The sequence below is a fragment of the Thunnus albacares genome, chromosome 8 (assembly GCF_914725855.1).
Source record: "Thunnus albacares chromosome 8, fThuAlb1.1, whole genome shotgun sequence".
Classification (NCBI taxonomy): domain Eukaryota; kingdom Metazoa; phylum Chordata; class Actinopteri; order Scombriformes; family Scombridae; genus Thunnus; species Thunnus albacares.
The window spans coordinates 25,385,217-25,392,875 of record NC_058113.1 but is presented as its reverse complement, the minus strand read 5'-3'; the positions used below and the strand labels follow the sequence as shown (position 1 = coordinate 25,392,875).

The following is a 7,659-nucleotide window of genomic DNA, read 5'->3' as shown; positions in this document are numbered from 1 at the left end:
GACATTTTGTTCCGACTACAGAGGCCTCTGCCACTCATGTTTGTCTGCCTATTTTTCTTTTTTCATTTAACTTCTTTTCTTCTCTTTCGCCGCAGGCCACAATATGTCATCACGCAGAGCAGGTATTGCTGACAGGGTGTGACGTTTAGGTGAGAATGCACAATGGCCTCGCGGGTCACTTTTATTCATTATCAAGCCGAGATCACGGTGAAATACTCTCGCACAGGTGTTAATATGTGTCACCTGTGTTGTCACTGTTGAGCTTTAGTCAAACCTATTGAGCTTAAGATAAATCAGTCTGCCAATAGCCTGATGAGCTGATCACTTATTCCAAAATGACTTGCTCTGCTTTCCACCTTCCCCAGAGCTCTCCTGTTGTGCTTTTAAATGATCTCACCGGATTTTGATTTGCTGCTTTCAGAGATAATCTGACAATAAAGCAATATTAAATTGCTTTTGCATGAGACTTGTGGCGCTGATTACTAATAATAAATCCACTTTCTTGATGCCTTAAAGTTGAGCTAATATTATATTGCTTTTAATAAATTGCTAAGATATCAGTATATACAGTATATTGTTGGTGTTTGTTTTGGCTTATATACTTTTTAGTCAAAATTAAAATGATTAAAAAGAAAAGTTTGTTTTTCTGCTGTGGTTAGCACCCCATATATTACTGTTTTTCAGGGCCATGAATTTAGGTTCCTTCCATTGCACAAAAGCGAGGAGAATTCAAATTTAGGTTTTGCTGAAATATTTATAAATGTTTAAAAGTTGAATTTTATGGAAGATCCTTTGAATGCGCCGTCCACTTGGTCTTTATTTATTTTTCAGTTCTCAGTAATAACCCACCATAGATGCTAAAATGGGTTTAACATATAATTTGCTACCGAATAAATTCAAAAACTTGAACACCGCATGACTCACCAGCCATCTCTGAGCACACACGCTCTCCATGAAAAGAAGACAGAATTACCAGGGAACTAGGCCTAGCAAAGAAATGCATCCCACTTGGATGGAAGACCAGCAGTGCATCTTGAAGCTAAGCTTTTGGAAGCAGCCACCCAGAAGTGGTGCCCGAAGCTAGAATTATAGTACTCCACTCTCAGAGTCAATCTTAACTGCGGGGAAATGGGCACTTTTGGCCTCCTTAAGCAGGCTCAGCATCCGACACCTGCTGCAGTCTTGGGTTACAGGTGCATGTTGTTCCTTCAGGGCATTAGTTAGCAGCTCAAACCATCTTCCAGAAGTAAAGCCTAAGAGAGACAGGAATGAAGAAAATGGATGTCAGGAGTTATCTGATGGACTCTGGGTAATGGCGGATACATGTCATGAGATTAATGGTTGTTAGGAATTGCATTAGACAGACGATAAACGATAAGTTCTTGGGACTGAGAAATACAAGATATTTTAAAAGATATTTCTCAGTCGTGTTTATTGAGAAATCAAGACTAAAATAGAAAAAAACAATGTTTTTTCAACAGCACTGTAAATGCAATACACCTCTGTTTGGGCTTGATGAGCAATTTGCATCATTATATCCTGGAAGTTAAGCATTTCAGTCTTGAGATTTCTGTCACAATGCAATCAGCAGACTACTGTGATAAACTCAATACATTCAAAAGAACATATCTAACAGCAGAGTCTTAAGAGAAAAAAATTTCAAGGCAGCTTATTCATTGCCTGCATTCACCGTGAGGGGCTTTTCACAGCGAGCGTTAAGTGCTTGGGACTGAACATGAGGGCCATCATTCACTGACGCCTTCTGCCAGAGCCACTTTTCACCAGTGGAGCTTAGCACATCCTCTTTTGGGTACAGTCAAATTCTAAGCAGCGTTTTTAGAATGTCAAGGCCCTGTGTCGTGTTGCTTCAAAGACAAAGGCCCACAGAAGTCCTGGAGAAGTCAGATTCTCCGCTATTATTCAGTCAGTTGGAAGACAGTGCTGTGGAGCGTTTCTGCTGTGGCAGGAGTTTTCTGAAAGCACTGGGGGGAAAAAAAGAGGACACAGAACAAGATCAGTGAACAGCCTCTACTTTCCCAGGGAGGAGTTTTCCAAAGGTCACAGTGCCCATTTACACACCAATTTACATTGATCAGCACTCTCACGAGTTGTTTATGCACCAGGAGTTTTGCCCAAAACCCTGCTATAAATCAACCACGGACTGAATCCAACATCAAGAAAAATCTAAAACCCCTTTTTCATCTTTGCAGTAGCAAGAATAGCTGCGGCAGAGGCTTTTTCCTGTCGTATCTCTTTGTGCTGTTAGAAACCGTTTGGTTTTCCCCTCCCCAAGTTTAGTTCGCATTTGATGTAGATCAAAGCACAGCACATTTCACAAAGAATCAGGCTGTGAATCCCAGTGGTCACTTGAAAGCACTGACAAAATAAATAAAAAAAGAGGGAAGATAAATTCTACTTGACATGTACTCAGTCAGTCTGTGTTTCGACGTTGTAGAGCTATTTGTCTAATTAATATATCAATGTTTAGTTGGGGTAAAGTGCGTAATTAGCCTACAGTAATGACTCAATCACGTTTCACCCTCTGTTTTGCTTGATGAGGCACCAATGTGTCTTATTTTTTGAGCACTCTCGATTGTTTTCCCAGGATACTGGATATTAGACTTTCATGTGCACTGCAGTCAGCTGAATATATACATAACACAAACATAACCTCATGAATATGAAGATTGTGCACATCAGGGGGTGAGTAACTAACAACAAAGTTGGATTTGTCCTGGTAAACCTGTCATGGGAAACCCAGTGCCAGAGATTAAAAGTAGAGTGTGGTAATATTCTATATTTTTCTTTTTGTCACAAAAATCTAATGAAATGAGAGAATTAATCTTACAAGTAAGTATAGCTTGTGTAGATAAAGCCTGCTGAATCTCATTCCAGTATACCATAGATATGTTGGCCAAAAACTAGTAAAAATGTGACTAAAATTGAGATTTAATCAATCCTACTGCTGTAAATATTCACTTGCACACCAGATGTGTATTAATCCACAGTTGAGAACAGTCACTATCAAATGCACTGCTTACTCTTTTAGTAACATTTGCTAAAAACTACTGTGCCTAACTGTTTTCAGATATTACTTTGCCTTTTCTAAAACTGCAAACATATATTATTATCTGTTTTTAAAGATTTACATATACAGTAGGAATGAATGGGATTGGGGTTGAGTGCCACAGACAGGTAATATAAGTCAAAAACTATTGAGACAGACTAATTCATTGTTGATTCAGGTTTTTTCATGAGATTTCTTAAACATATGAAAATAAATGCCAGCTTTACCCTTTAAAGCCACAGTTTCCAGACACGGTGGCCTCTTCCTCCAAACAGGTGGCACACTGCCATGGTCATGATGCCATAATAGATTATCCTAAAGGTGATGCAAGTTTGCAAATGCATGATAATGAGATTCACGCTGAGTTGCAAATCTGTTTTCTTCAGAATTGTCAGTGAACTATGTAACAACAGCTGCTGACTTGTCATGACAACTCTATCAAACAAGACAAAGCATCCAGTCTGGGGATCCATTTTCCAACTGTTTTGTATCATTTGAGTGATGATATAACAGTTTTAAGAGTACAACCTAAAACTTGGGACACAGCATCTGATTACACATGATCAATGCATATTTCGAGCAGAGAGATATTGAGGGACATCAAAAGAGATGGAAGAAAGGGCTGGAGGGGCTGAGAGAAAGATGGATATCGGCCGAGTGATTGAGATGCAGAGCAATAGGGACAGACAAGTAGAGAAGCTGGGTGATGCGTCATTGATTGGCACTCTCATACAGACAGGACAGGTTCCACAGCGTTCGATTTAAAGTGTATTGACGAATGTTCCCCAGCGCTTGGAAATAGGAGGATGTGTTTAATTAGGGGATAAGAAAAGGGGTATATTATAGGGGTATTAGAGGATTAAGAAGGGGCAGAGCAGTGGGGTGGGCAATATTCTGACTCTTTTACACAAATTGTAGAAGCTTGGCAGTGTCTACAATCAATACGTTAATTACAGTAGTGTGTGATAATCACACAGAAATGTTGATGACAGTCCTGTTTTGATTAATGATTATACTGGGAATCAGTCCAAGCACAAAGTGAATATGCCAGAACTGTGACATTAACAGCATAGCATTTCCGGTATACGACTGTTTAAATGTGTATTGATGGACCATGGTAAATGGGTTAAGAGACAGACAGTGAAATGAATGGCAGCACCATAAACAATCAAACATTTAATTGTACATTTCTTTCCACTTAGCAACTCGGATAGCTGAAAATAATCAATTTTAAAAGCCACTGAGTTAAGTCTCAGGAGTGCGGAATCTGTTTTTGGATAAATTTAATGTGCTGTAGACTTATCACCATCATGTTTGAAACCCTTAATACTTCAACTGTGTACAAAAATGATTGAATTTCTGAAACTCCGTCTCTGTATCTCCCCTCACCTCTCAATTCCATCTCTCTTTTTCCTCTCTTCCGTTCTCTCTGAGCATTACAAACACAGCAGAAACCTTCTGAGAAAACATAGTATGGCACAGATTGATTATAAGTCTCTGCTAATACATTAGAGACCGAAACATTGTACGGATGTTGGGGAACATTGAGAGGAAATGGATAAATCTAGCAGTATATGCTTGTCTAATTGCACTGCACAAACAGCTGACTGTAGCCTCTTTTTCTGCAGCAGTTTTGTGAGAATTTTTTTTTTATATACAAACTGACGAGAAGTTGATCTGTGATGATAAGCGTATATATTTTCGTATACATCCCTGCTTGTCAATCTAAAAACTGCTCATAAATTCCCTTTCATTTTACCATGCAGCAGTCCTTCAGGGGGGGAAAATGTTTCCAAGCAACTGCTGTAACAGCTTACTAAAAGACAACTATCAAAGAGACAGAATGAAATCACAAATCATTCGTGTGCAGGGCCATTTAACTGCTTCTCTAACATAGTTGGAGGGTTAAGTTGGAGGAATCAATATCTGCCCTCTCCCACACTTGTATGGTTGTTGGTTATATAATAGTGAAGTTAATGGTACAAAACAAGTGTAGTATGTATGCTTTTGTGTTGTATGTAGATTAGAGTCTGAGGACTACTAACATTTTCCAGTACCACAAATCATCTCTTTGGTTGGATTAAACAGAGCCAAGACATATTTTTATATAATTTTGTCAGGCCACTTAAAGATAGCCATGTAATGTACAGCTACTGTCTGAATATTATAGATATTATATGAGATTCATACTCCAAAAGAGATTTTTAAAAGGAGAATTTTAAATTAAGCCATGAAAATAAGTCAATATGGTACTTAGATGTTTAGTAAGTTGTCCCTCTGCTTTGAAACTTGCTCCATGTGTTCCTGCTGAGCTCTTGGCAGAACAATAGATTCATTCTTTTTCTCCATTCATGCATCTTTTATTCCAATGTTCAAGGATCATACAGTCTTTCTGCAACCTTCTGCCTGTTTATTACATTTGATCTGAAATGTCTGCTGCAGGGACATGATCACATTTGGGAGCTTGGCCTTCAGATACAGACACTAATCTCTCAGGCCTGGTCAGCTTTCTAGCTTTCTTTACATAGATAACAATGAGCTTGTGTGGCTAGTTTTAATAGTAATGGCTCACTCAACTCTTTGAGTTAAATATTTAATTTTGTGGTACTGAATGCTTAGCATTATAATAGTATTTTCCAATTATGCTTTGTCCAAGACTGATGAAAGAGTTGATATTTCTGCATACACACTCTCCCTAACTGGTTATGATTGTACAATTTTCAGGTAGTTTCAGGACTACAAACTTTATCTTGTTTTTGGTAATAGCACAGTGTTTTCTTTTATATGGGAGACTCTTGACAGACCACTACAGCCTGCCCATGGTAGATGAGTCAGCACTACTGCTAGCAAGCTAATCTGCTAGCGTGTTTACTGAAGGCTAACCACTTTCTGCTAAACAAGTTATTACAATGTTATAAACATTGGCTGTAGGTTTGGTGATGCTGTTTTATGAGTATTAAGTTTTTTGAAAATCTAATAATGGACACATTTCAGTAGGGACTGGTTAATCAAAATTGCATTTGTTGTGTATTTATCATAATGACACTGATTTGTGTTCTGTTCATTATTGATATTTCTCCAGCCAGACATCCTGAACAGAGCTGGTTGGAGTCTTTTGCTAGGCGACAGACCCATATGTTAAGAAATCTTTCATCATTTGTCAAAATTATGTACAGGTGAAAGAAGTTTTACTAATTTTTCAATGGCTGTTGTGTTGTGCTTCTTCACTGATTGCCTTCAGCACAAGTAGACAATGTAGCACGGGGACAGAAATGCTACCGACACTTTCCGCTGTCTTCATCAGTTAAGTGACCCTTAACGTGCAGGTTGTCCCTGTCCATTGAGTCTCCCACTCTAGTATTAGTTCCTCAGGGTTCTATTTTAGGCCCATAATTGTTTGTCACAGATTTCCTTTACTTTACTTTTCACATCTTAAATTATTTCAGTCTCAAGATACAAACATCTACATACTGTATATCCATATATGCTTGTTGGTTTAACTGTAGAAAACTGAATTTTAAGCATTTGCTGACTCGATGATGTTATGCTATGTTAAGTTATGTTATGTTAATGCAATCGCAATTGTTTCCAGACTGACTCATTTCCACAGTGGAACTTTACAGAAGTGTTACATATAGTAACATTTATCAATTACACAACATTATCCTTTAATAAATGTCCTGTTTTACAGTAAGGTACCTGGGTATCTGACAAAGAACAAAATCATCCACATATTGCTCTCGGTGGCTTTTAAAAATTGTTTTGGAACAAGTGGCCCAGGATATAGTTGTCATAGTTTAATAGCTGGTTCTTTTTTGTGGAACAGTTTTATGGAAAGAAATCTCTTTAGACCTCAGGGCATCACATGACTTGCATGTACACCGTGCAACTTTGCCCACTCTGCCAAAATCACCACAGTTCAGCTCTGTCCCTGGGGGCACTGTTTGGCTCTGTCTAGTCGACAAATGTGATTATCCTGCTGCCAGAGCAGCTCTGTCTCTGGGAAGTGTTTGTATAACTAAAATTACAATCTGTATTATATAGACATCTGCATGAATGTTAATGAAGCAGTGAGAATTAATAAATATTGTTGCTTCCGTATCCAAACATACTGTATGTCGTTTAGAGATGTTAATTATAGCACTGCAGCTGTTAAAATACAAGGTATTCAAATGTTTACTTTTATGATAGATGTGATGGTGAATTGAAAAGAAAGAAGGTAAAAAAAATGCAGTGCATCAGTATACTTTGACACAAACAACCTGTGAGACTGGTAATCTATCTTCACAGTACAGTATAGCACTGTGAGCTGCCAACATAATATCTTATGCATGGCACCAATTCTGCAGTACAGAACGCTTAGCAATGCCAGCCACATCCAATAAAGACATTGTTCCACAACTCTGCGGAGGTTACCAAGTAAGGGGACAGAGCAAAGGAGCCACATTTGTAATGAGTTGCAGTGGAACGCAGAGGAGGATAGATAGAGAATGAGATAGAGGAGGAGAAAAAGAGCAAAAGATGGAGCGGGATAGGACTGGATGAGGTAGTGGAGAGCGGATTGCAGGATTGCGTCAATGATAAGAGATGGC

The 7,659-nt window shown here is 38.5% G+C and overlaps 1 long non-coding RNA gene across 1 annotated transcript; it reads right to left on the bottom strand.

Annotated features, from left to right (window-relative positions):
• Positions 1-609: 609 nt before the first annotated feature.
• Positions 610-3,383, bottom strand: LOC122987746. The gene is made up of 3 exons (XR_006404582.1): positions 3,295-3,383; positions 1,691-1,982; positions 610-1,253 (listed from the first exon to the last, which is right to left on the bottom strand). It is a non-coding gene; the product is annotated as an uncharacterized LOC122987746 (long non-coding RNA).
• Between the last annotated feature and the right edge of the window lie 4,276 nt (positions 3,384-7,659).